This window comes from Phyllostomus hastatus, unplaced genomic scaffold (genome assembly GCF_019186645.2).
Source record: "Phyllostomus hastatus isolate PE091 unplaced genomic scaffold, TTU_PhHast_1.1 phas_scaffold_93, whole genome shotgun sequence".
Classification (NCBI taxonomy): domain Eukaryota; kingdom Metazoa; phylum Chordata; class Mammalia; order Chiroptera; family Phyllostomidae; genus Phyllostomus; species Phyllostomus hastatus.
The window spans coordinates 37,140,557-37,152,678 of NW_025334042.1; the positions used below are offsets into that span (position 1 = coordinate 37,140,557).

General features: G+C 35.8%; 1 protein-coding gene across 2 annotated transcripts in view; it reads left to right on the plus strand.

Moving 5' to 3' along the window:
* Positions 1-12,122, plus strand: part of SOX5 (SRY-box transcription factor 5) — a 930,694-nt gene that overhangs the window by 135,075 nt on the left and 783,497 nt on the right. For both annotated transcript variants that reach the window (XM_045829753.1, XM_045829752.1), the window contains one exon: positions 8,821-8,902. The gene's annotated coding sequence lies outside the window, so the exon portion shown is untranslated. The remainder of the gene's footprint in view (positions 1-8,820; positions 8,903-12,122) is intronic.

Here is a 12,122-nt window from a genome sequence, read left to right on the forward strand (position 1 = left end):
GGTTTTAGCTGCCACATTGGGGCTTTTACACTTCTTTTCCTTTCCCATCCCATTTCAGGAAGCAAACAAAGAAATATAGTTTGCATCAGCTGTACTCATGCCTCTGAGATCGCTGCTTTCAGTGTGCTGGGGATTTGGAGTAGAGATCCTGAGAGAGAGGAAAAGGCCAGGGTATATGCTCTGTTGATGGGAGAGTTTCATAGGCATGTGGTGAGAACACAACACAGGACATGCAAATACAAATTCTGCAATCTTCTCCTCTTGTAAAAAAGAGGAAGTTCAGGAGTGTGGAAGTTCTGTCTGGTTAAAGAGTTGGACACAGTGACAGCTGTACCACTTAGTGTTTCCTTTCTGAGTCAGATAGTCCCTGTTGGAAGGTTTAGCACCTTCCCTCCTTTCTGCCCTGCCCCTCACCACATGTAGCGTCACTGGTTGAGAGGGAGGTAGATGGTTCTCTCTACACATGATGTTGAATGGTGTTCTGTCTTTGGGCGGCCCACTGAGCTGCAATGTAAGGGCATTTGAATTCTCACCTTGGTGCAGAGTGCTAGCACATTTACTTTCTGCTGGCATCAGGTCAGGAAACCCAAGTTAGCTCATAAACCGAGTTTTTTTTTCCTGGAGTAAACATAGTATATGTACTTGGTCAGGAGGTTAGCTGTTAAAAGATGATTTTTTTTTCAGAAAGATCAGATATTTGTTTAAATGTAGAAAGCATCCAAGTAGAGGTGATTTAGACATATAGTCAAAGCAAAATCTATGCTAAAAAGGATAAGGAGACCTCATTATAGTTTCATAAATCTGCATATTTGTGTGCTCAAGGATAATAATAATACTGGGATACATTTCAGACAAAAGATATGAGTAAAAATAAGAAAAAAAATAATGGCTTTGAGCCCAAGTAAATGAAACCCTATTATTTAATTATAGTATCTGACTGTGAATATAAAATGGGAGATATAGAGCAAGAATTTTCGTGCAGTTTGGATCATAGAAGATGCATAACTAAAAAGAGATGTCTGTCACTCAGGGCAACAAGCTAGAGGTTTGATCTTTTATAAAAGGAATCAGGGAGTATAAAATAAATTTTGGGAATTCAGGACAGTTCCTATTGCACACACTCACGTTTTTTTTACATCTAAAGTGAGTAAAAATTTCATAATGTGGAAAACAAGCCAGTGTCCTTCAAATTTCCCAGTCTGCAGTAACCTGGAGAGATGGGAAAACTCACAGACACCAATGTAGAAGAACATGCTAACTCTCAAAATTTCATTTTTGGAACCTCTTGTGGGCCAGTGTCTGCAATAATATCGATGATTGGGCCATTTATTTGTTATCAATTGACACTTTTGGCAAGTGGGTAAGTTTAAACCCTGGTGTTCTGGTTAGATTCCAGTGTGGATGAGTGATGATATTCCATCTGCCATGTTCTTATTTTGCCTTCCTTAAGGAAATGAAACTCTGCATTCTCATGCAGATTTATTGTCACTTTAGATGAAAAATTATTATTTTTTTTATCCCTCATTGTACAGTTCAGTAACATCAGACCTTGGTTCTAGGCTCACCTCCGTTACTTACTTGCCAGGGACCTTGTATAAGTTAACCTCATCTCTCTAAAATGTATTTTCCTAAAGAGTGAACAATAGCCTAGGTCATTGTTGAGCCTGTTCTTAATTTTAACAGATTATGAATTGTCGATAGTACATATCCTTGATAAATAAAATAAAGGGAACATTTTGTCCAGACTTCGAAGACTTTAAAGATTTCTATTTAATGCATTAGAAAAGACATTTTCTGCCCTGGCTGGCATAGCTCAGTGGATTGAGCATGGGCTGTGAACCAAAGCATCGCAGGTTCGGTTCCCAGTCAGGGTACATGCCTGGGTTGCAGGCCATGGCCCCCAGCAACCGCACATTGATGTTTCTCTCTCTCTCTCTTTTTCTCCCTCCCTCCCCTCTCTAAAAATAAATAAATAAAATCTTTTTTTAAAAAAAGAAAAGACATTTTCTTAGACATTATCTTTAAAATTGTCTATCCAAAATAGTGTACATCAAATGACAGAAATCTTGATGTTTCAGTTAGTTGGAGTTTTTTCCTGCCTCACTTATCTCAGTTATCTTTTTAGTGGAGATATAACTGTATGCTCTAGCTAGGGGAAAACAGGAGGGTTGGGGGAAAGCAGAAAGAATATCTTACATAGCTACATTTATTCAGATGTTTACATTTTTGGTTTACTCATCTCATCAATTTGCAGAAATATTCGATAGGGCATGGTTCATGACAACTTCACTCAAACTGGTAAACTGAAAACACCATCAGACCATGATAATCTGTGTATAAATAATGTCTTACCCAAAGCAATCACTAAAAAAGCTATTCAAAGAGTCACTCAAAAACACTGTAATAAACCAAGACTGAATTACAAAAAACTATTACATGTAGTTAGGAAACAGAAAACAGAAATGAAAAATAGAAGACACAAAAAATTGCAGAATTAAGCCCTAAAATATCACTAATTACATTAAATGTAAGTGGTCTAAATACAATAATTAAAAGACATTGTCAGATTGTATTAAAAAATAGGATCCAAGTATATTCTATCCATAAGAAATTCTCTTTAATTATAATGATACAGATATATTGACAGTAAAAAGATAGGTAAAGATGTATTGTCCAAACATTAATAAAAAGAAGGAAGGAATTGCTATATTAATATCAGATACATTAGATTTTGGAGTAAAGAAAATCACAGTGACAGAACAGGATATTATATATGGTCAAAGAATGGCTTCATCACAAAGAACGGAGATTCTAAGTATTTATGCACTAAATTACTGAACTGCAAAGTACATGAGAAAAAAATGACAGATTTAAAAAGAGAAATAAACAAGTTCACAAATATAGCTGAAAGTTTCAACACCCCTATTCATCAATCGATAGAAAACTAGATGCAAACTCTGCAAGGATATAGAAAATTCAACAACATCCGTAAGCAACACACTCTAATTGACACTTCATTTAATAGCAGCAGGACATACATTCCTTCATGTGGCATGGAACTTGTGCTAAGACAGACTCTATGCGGGACCAGAAAGCACATCTCAACAAACATAGAAGAGTTAAAGCCATATGGAATATATTCTTTGATCACCGTGGAATCAAATTAGAAATCAATAACAGAAAGATAATGGAAAAATGTCTGAACACTTAGAAACTAAGCAGCATGCACTATAAATAATCCATGGGTCAAAAGGAAGCCTCAAGGGATATAAAAATGCACTGCACTGAGTGAAAATAAAAATACAACATCCAAGTTTGAGGATCACAGATAAAGAAGTGCTTAAAGGGAAGTTTATAGCATTAAAGGGATACATTAAAACAAGTCTCAAATCAATCGTCTAAGCTCCCATTTCAAGAAGAACCCAGAGAAAATAGAGCTGAATATACTCAAAGGAAGCAGAGGAAGGAAATAATAATAAGGACATAAGCCAATAACATTGAAAAAAGAAAAACAATCAATTTTTAAAATTTACTTATTTGAAAAGATTGATAAAATTGACAAATTTTTAGCAAGATGACAAAGAAAAAAGAAAAGACACAAATTACTAATATCAGGAATGAGAAAGTGTTATCACAGCAGACCCTGCAGACATCAAAAGGGTATTATGGGGATGCTCTAAACAACTGCACACACATACATTTGACAGTTTAGATGAGCTGGATCAACTCCTCAAAAAACACAAAGTACCACAACTCACTCAATATTAAATAGGTAATTTGAATAGCCTTATGACTGTTATAGAAATTGAATCTGTAATTAAAAAACTTCTGGAAAATAAATACCCAGTCCCAGGTGGTTTCACTAGAGAATTCTAACAAACATTTAAAGATGTAATGCCACTTCTATACAACCTAATCTGGAAAACTATTTGTTTTATGAAAGTACTATTACCTAGATACCACAACCAAAGACAGTACAAAAAAACCCCAACAAAACAAAAGAAAACTGAAGACTAATATCCTTCATGAATACAGACATAAAAGTCCTTAGCAAAATATTAGCAAATAGAATTACAATATATATATATAAAAAATTATACACCAGAACCAATCGGGGGTTATTCCAGGGTTCAACTCAGAAAAATCCTATCACTATGAATCCCCATGTTAACAGGCTACAAAAGAAACAGCACACGATCCTACTCATTCATGCAGAAAAAAATGACAAAATTCAACACCCATTTATGACAAAAACCCTTAGAAAAATAGGAACAGAGAACTTCCTCAACTTGACATAGATCATCTATAAAAAAACACATAAAAACTACAACTAATATTAATTTTAATGATGTAAGACTGAATTCTTTCCTCTCAGATCAGGAACAAGGTCAAGAATGTCTGCCCTCAACACTGTTACTCAATGTAGTCTAGCCAGTGCAAAGATAAGAAAAATTAGTTAACAATGGAATGATAAGAAAGGAAGCAATCAAACTTTTCCTATTCACAGGTGACATGATTACTTATATAGAAAATCCCAAGGAACTTAAATTTTTTTTTGCCAAACTAATAAGTGAATTCAGCAAAGTAGTAGGATATAAGTTAAACATGCAAAAATTAATTATATTCATGTATAATAGCAATAAAAAACTGGACACTAAAATTGAAAATGTAGTACCATTTATAGTCACTCAAAAATTCAAAGACTTAGGTATAAATTTAATAAAATGTATATATGACTTGTATGATGAAAGCCACATAATACTGATGAAGATCTAAATAAATAAATATGTCATTTTCATGGACTGGAAGACAGACTCAGCATAGCAAAGATTTCACTTCTCCCCAAACTGATATACACCTTTAGTACATTTGCTATCGAAATTCCAGCAAGACTTTTTTTTGTACATACAGGCAACATTATTCGAAACGTATACAAGAAAGCAGGGGAATAAAGTGGGAGAAATTAATCTACCCAACTTCAAGATTTATTGTACAGCTACACTCATCAAGACTGTGTGACATAGGCAGAGGCATAGAAACACGTGTCAATGGAATAGAACAAAGAACCCCAAGTTGACCATGTACTTGACTGATTTTTGTTAAAGATGCAAAACGAATTCAAAGGAGGAAACGTGGCCTTTTCAACACATGATATTGGAGCAATTAGACATCCATCAGCAAAAAAACCAGGCTTGACTTCAGTTTTACTTCTTATACAAAAATTAACTCAAAATATGTCATGAACCTAACTGTAAAACTCAAAGCTATAAAACTTTTATGAAAAAAAAATAGGAAATCTTTAAGATCTTGGGCTAGGCAAAACATTTTTAACCTTGTACCAAAAGCATTATCCATGAAAGGAAAAAATGATTAATTGGACTTTATCAAAATTGAAAACTTTATCAAAGTAAAAACTTCAAAAATTAAACAGTTTTTAGGAGGATGAGAAGACAAGCCACAGACTGGGAGTAAATATTTGCAAACCATGCATTTGACAGCAGGCTAGTATTAAATATAAACTTTCTTTAAATGGAACCTAATCAACAAAACAAACAAGCAAACAAAATATAACCAGAGACACTGAAATTAAGAATAATCTGACAGTAACCAGAGGGGAGGGTGGGCAGGGATGACAGGGAGAGAGCAGGGAAAGGATTTCAGGAACAACTGTAAACGACTCAGGGACAAAACCAAGAAGGAGTGGAATTAGGGGAGGGAGGTGGGGATGGCTCCGGTGGGGATGAGTGGCGGGGAGTAAATGCAGATACCTGTACTTGAACAACAATAAAATAATTTAAAAAATAAAAATAAAAGTGAGAAAACTGAACCAAGAAAAAAAAAGAATATAAACTTCCAAAACTCTATAGTGAAACAATAAATCCAATTAGAAAATAGACGAAAGGCATGAAGGGATATATCCTTGGAGAGGATACTATAGATGTGAAATAAGTACATGAGAAGAAATTTGACATCCATTCATCATCACTATGGAACAGCAGAATGGCTAAAATAAGACATAGTGATACCACCAAACTCTGGTAAGGATACGCAGAAACTGGCTCACTTAAGCATTGCTGGGGAGGGGCAGATGTAAAATGGTACAGCCATTCTGCAAAACAGTTTGGCAGGTTTTTAAAGAAAACGTAACATACTACCACCACACAACCCAGAAATTGCACTCCTGGGCATTAATCCCAGAGAAAGGAAAACTTACACTTTCACACAAAAACCTGTGTATGAATGTCTGTAACAGTTTTGTTCATCATAACCTGAAACTGGAAATCTCAAAGTGTCCATCAGTGAGTGACTGGTTAAATGATGCATACCCTAAAACATGACTCAGCAATAAAAATGAGTGAACTCTTGATACACTCACCAACCTGGAGGAATATCCAGATACTTAGGCTGAATGTATTATTTCATTTATATAATCTTGAAATGATAATTATAGAAATTGTGAATGGATTAATGGTTTCCAGGTTTTCTTAAATTTTCTTGTTCAATTTCAGTTTACATTCAATATTATTTTGTGTTAGTTTTGGGTACACACCATGGTAGTTAGACAATTATATACTTTACAAAATGTCCACTGAATATTTCCAAGTACCTGCTTGGCACCATACCTAGTTAGCACAGTATTATTGGACTGTATTCCCTATGCTGTACATTAGATCCCCTTGACTGTTTTGTAACTACCAATTTGTACTTCTTTATCCCTTCACCTTTTTCACTCAGTCCCCCAATAAAGAGGAGGTGGGGTAAGAGAGAATTGGGCATGGCTATAAAAAGGCAACATGAGGGATTCTTATGGTGATGGAAATGTTCTGTGTCTTGACCCTATCAATGTCATTGTCCTGGTTTTGGTCTGGTACTATAGCTTTGCAAGATATTACATCTTGGGGAAAGTGGATAAAGATACACAGGACCTCTCTGTATTAATATCTCATAACTGCATGTGAATCTACAATGATCTCAAACAAAAATGCTTAGTTAGAATAGAACCCTCTATTAGATTTTAGATTAAAGTCCAAAGCCTTCCTGTGGCCCTTTCCAACTGCATTCATTTCCTACTTTTCCCTCACACACATCATGCATGGTGCATGCAGCCACAGGAGCCCCTTACTGTTCATGGACATGCTTGCCAAGCTCTCCCCGCAGAGCCTTGATGCAGCAGTTCCCCCTTATCCACAGGGGTACATTCCAACCCCCCAGGGGAAGCCTGAAGCCAAACTCTGTACATACTATGTTTTCCCGTGTATAAAGTTTTTTTTTTATTTATTAAGCACAGTAAGAGATTAATAACAAAAACTGACAAAGAATAATTCTAACACTATACTGTACCAAAAGTTATGTGACTATGCTAGCTCTCTCTCAAAACATCTTATTGTACTGTACTTATCCTTCTTATGATGTGAGATGATACAGTGCCTGCATGATGAGATAAAGTGAGGTACTCAGGACAGCATGCAATTTAAAACTAATGAATTATTTCTGAAAATTTTTATTAAATATTTTTTGGCTACAGGTAACTGAGACCATGGGTAGTGAAACCTTGGTATGGGAGCACTGCTGTCCTTGCCATTCTGTCTGCCAGGAAAGCTCCTCCCTCTGGCTCTGCCTGATCGCCCTGGTCCTGCTTAAATGTTACCTTGAACATGCTGTCGAGAGTAGCACCCCTTGGCAATCTATGCCCTCACCCAGATTTAGTTTTCTTCTCTCACTAGAAATGGATTTAATATTTTTTATAATTCCAAATTTCTAGGAACCTTGAATTTCCTACTATGCATCTTCTTTTCTATGTGTTGTGTAATTTGGAACATTGATTTCAAAAGCAACATGGTGTTACCTCAAAAAATTAAAAAATGGAACTGCCTTATGACCCAGTGATTCCACCTCTGGGAATATATCTGAAAAAACTGAAAACACTAATTCAGAAGAATACATGCATCCCTATGTTTGTTGCAGCATGATTTACAATAGCCAAGATTTGTGAGCAGCCAAAGTACCCATCAGTAGATGAGTGAATAAAAAAACTGGTACATTTGTACAATGGAAAATTACTCACCATAAAAAAAGAAGAAAATCTTACTCTTGGCAACAGCATGGACGGACCTGGAGAATATTATGTTAAGTGAAATAAGCCAGTCAGAGAAACACAAGTACCACATGATTTCACTTATATGTGGAATCTAATGAACAAAATAAACTAACAAACAAAATAGAGACAGACTTGTAGACACTGAGAACAGACTATCAGCTGTCAGAGGGGATAGGGTTTGGGGGCCTGGGTGAAAAAAGTCAAGGGATAAAGCAAAAACAAAACGAAACAAAACGAAACAAAACAAAAACCCCTCATAGACACAGAGAGCAGTGTGGTGAGTACCAGAGGAAAGGGGGATTGGGGGAGGTAAAAGAAGGTAAAAGGGGGATAAATGGTGATGAAAGGAGACTGGACTTTGGGTGATGAGCACACAATACAATATACAGATAACGTATTATAAAACTGTACACCTGAAACCGTGTCATTTTTATTAGCCAATATTGCCCCAGTATATGCAATAAAAATAAAGACAATTAAGCAAAAAAAGAGACCTTAAAAAAAAATTCATTCTATTTTTTTTCTATTCTTGGCTCCTTACCTGTCTAGGTAGAATTTAAAGATTCTGTAGTACTGTATGTAGATGTGCCGTATTCTATTGTGTTCAGCTTATCACCATCTACTGGTATTTCCCCAAATAACTAAATTTTTAGAAGAGTTGGCCTTGACTCCACATGCCATGAATCTGCCTCTAAATGACTTAGCTCTTAATTGTCTTCCAGGCTTTTTAATCAGCCCACAGTGTAGAAACGTATTTCAAGAGGATCCTTAGAAGTCCCGGACAAGCCTCCCCACATGTGGCAGGTATGTCTTTGTTTAGACATTGGCTGTGCAAGAAGTGTAAATTTATTCTTCTGTAGATAATATAAATTATATTTACATTCTATACCATATTTAGATTCTCCCTTTAACCATGTGGCAACATTGTGAGATTGCTAACTTCTAGATAATGTATGGGGTACCACACTTTTGAGGGATGCTATACCTGTTCCTGGGCTGAATGAAGAAGCACAAATCAAGGAAATGAAATAAAATATTGCAAATGTCATATTCATATATGGTTAAAAACATATTACCTGTCTTCTTTTGAGTACCTACCATGTGATTTTTAATCTTTATGAGAGTCCTGAATCTTTTATGTTAAGAATTTGATGTATGAGGAAACCAGATGTCTTTGCTGGAACCACCATAACAAAAATACCATAAACAGGGTTTCTTAAACAACAGAAATTTATCGTCTTGCAGTTCTTGCAGGAGAATAGACATCTGAAATCAAGGTGTCAAAGTGTTGGTTCCTTCTGAGGGCTGTGAGAATCCATCCCTGCCCTTCTCCTTGGCTTGTGGGTGGCATTTTCTCTGAGTCTTTACATCATCTTTCTTCTGTGAGTGTCTGTCTCTATCTCTAAATTTCTTTCTTTTTTTTTTTTTGAGAAGGATGCCATATTGGATTAGGTCTCACGCCGATGATCTCTTCTTAGCTAATTATCTATGCAATGACCCTATTTTCAAATATCCATTCAGAGACATTGGGTGTTAACACTTCAAAATATGAATTTTGGGGGGATACATTTCAAATGTGAGCCTCTTTCAACACCAGGGTTGAAAGAGGCTCACTAGCTTCATTGTCACACAGACCTTGAAATGCCATTTCGGGGATTCTGCAGCATAACTGGGTGACTCTTAAGGGCTCATGTTCTTTCTGCTCCACTCACTTCATCTCAGGCAACTTTTGAATGCAATGAGAGGAATGCTGTGTTTCCTTTAAACAGCCAAGCCAGGCTGGGTGAGGCATGGGTCAACTTAGGGAAGGAACTCTGACTTAGTCATAGATTGTGCCATTGCATAAACTCAGAATAACTCTCCTGATAAAAAAGAGAAATAGAAACCTGTTTGGGGAGAGCTCCAATCTAATACCATCATGCACTGTTATCCCATCCGCTAGAACTAGTGGTACAGATTATGCCAGGAATCATGCAGGTCTGAAACTACTAAAATGGTGTCAACTTGAGTTTGGTGGTGTTATTTCTATGTTCTGTGGCTTGCATTTTTGGTGCTGTTGACTTGTATTCATATCTGCATATGCCATATGTATGTGGTCTGCTTCACGTATTGTGTATTTAAACAGTGTGTCATAAAACAACATTTTTAAATCATGCAAAAGAAAAAGGAGAAATTCTCTGCCATAAAGTTCCTGCAAGCATTTACTGGATAATGATAATGATAGCTCTACTAAAAAAGAATAATATATATTCAACTTTGATGAGGATTGTGTTTAGGAGAATTATCAGATTATTTTGGGTATTTTCCCTTTTAAAACAATTTTTATTGCATCCTAGTGGGATACAGGAATTATGAGTGATTCAGAAAAGTGGATTTGTGCACATGAACATAATTTGAATCTTATGGTATTCATCTGTTTTATTCCAGATGGCAAAGAAATTATTTTTTTTCAGTTAGTGCCTGAAATGTATACCTACAGAAATAAGTCCATTACAAGATTGTTTTTTGCCAAAATTCTAATAGATGCTCACTTACCAAGAAATATATATACTGAGAAATATTTAAGAAAAATACACTTTAATGAAGCTGCACTAATGATATTTATTTACCTAATTGTGTACAGGGATCTAAACATGGTATCAAGTAAAGTAGACTGTTGGCAATGTAAATAAGCCTAGCACAGGTGTGCAGAGTTTTGAGAATTAGATAGCAGATCTAATGAAAAGCAGAGTGAGCCTCAGAGAAATATTTCATTGTAAATTAGATTTCCCATTATAAACAAATATAGCCACATAACAAAAAATATTTTTAAACAAGAGTAAAAAGTTACTAACAATACCAATAAGTAAAAACAGTAAAAGTAACCTTTTGGTATATTTTCCTCTCCTCCTTTTTTATTCATTTGTTCAGTTGAGGATTTCTGAGCACTTACTTAATGCAGACACTTGGGAAATAAGGAGGGCTAGGACAAGGTTTCTGCTCTGAAGGAACTTTTAAATGATCAGGGGAGATAGACAGTGAGTGAGTCCCTATAATAGGTGGTAAGTGCAGTATGGAGGACTGTGAGCCAAAGAGCTTGCTGTCAACTCTTGTTAGGTCTGGGGAAGCTTTATTAGGTAAGTTGAGATAGAAACATGTGAAGAAATCTGTTAGCCAGAAAAGAGAAGAAAATACATTTTAGTTTGAGGAGAGAACATCTGCTGAGGTATGAGAGGACTGAAATAGCATCACACGGGAACTGTAAATAATGTAGCGTGTCTGTGAGGACAGAAAATGAGGTTGGAGTAGTAGGTGGAGGTGGTATCATGGAAGGATTAGTGCCAATTATCCTATTGGCAAGAAAGTTTATAAGTAGGGAAGGAATATGTTTAGAATTTTATTTTAGAAAAATTAATCTTGAGCAATATAATTGGCTGGATGGCTTAGAAATGACAGACTTTAGGAACTAAGGGTTTTTTTTGGTAAGGAGCCAGGTAGATAATAGATAGATAGATAGATATCTGGCTATCTATCTCTAATATATATGTGCCAAGAAGCTGTAATAAAGGTTAAATAAATGATGCTTGGCTTCCATTGGCCTCTAGCAGTATTTGATAGGGACTCTAAAATGTGTTCTCATGGTCATTTGCTTTCATAAAATTTGAAAGAAGTGTAAGTAGTTAGCTGCAATCAGCTGTGAGTACTTTTGCTTTCTATACTACTATCCCTCTGTTATGCTTCTCTCAATGTTGGCACTGGTGACAAATTTCCTATTTGCAATTTTACCTCTTTTTTTCTTTAAAAGGACCCCCAAATTGCATAAGCTTAGGCCTCACTTTGCAGATCCATCCCCAAGATGATATTGCAACAATCCAGAAGAGAAATGACAAGTTCTTAAACCAAGGTAGTAACTGTAGAGCGGAAAAAAAACGTGGAAGACTAGGGGGGAGGAATTATTGGCTGTGCTGTTGTGAGGGAAAGGGTAGTTCCAAGATTTCTTGCTCCTATAGCTTGGTGAATGGTAGGGCTGTTAACAGAAAAAAAA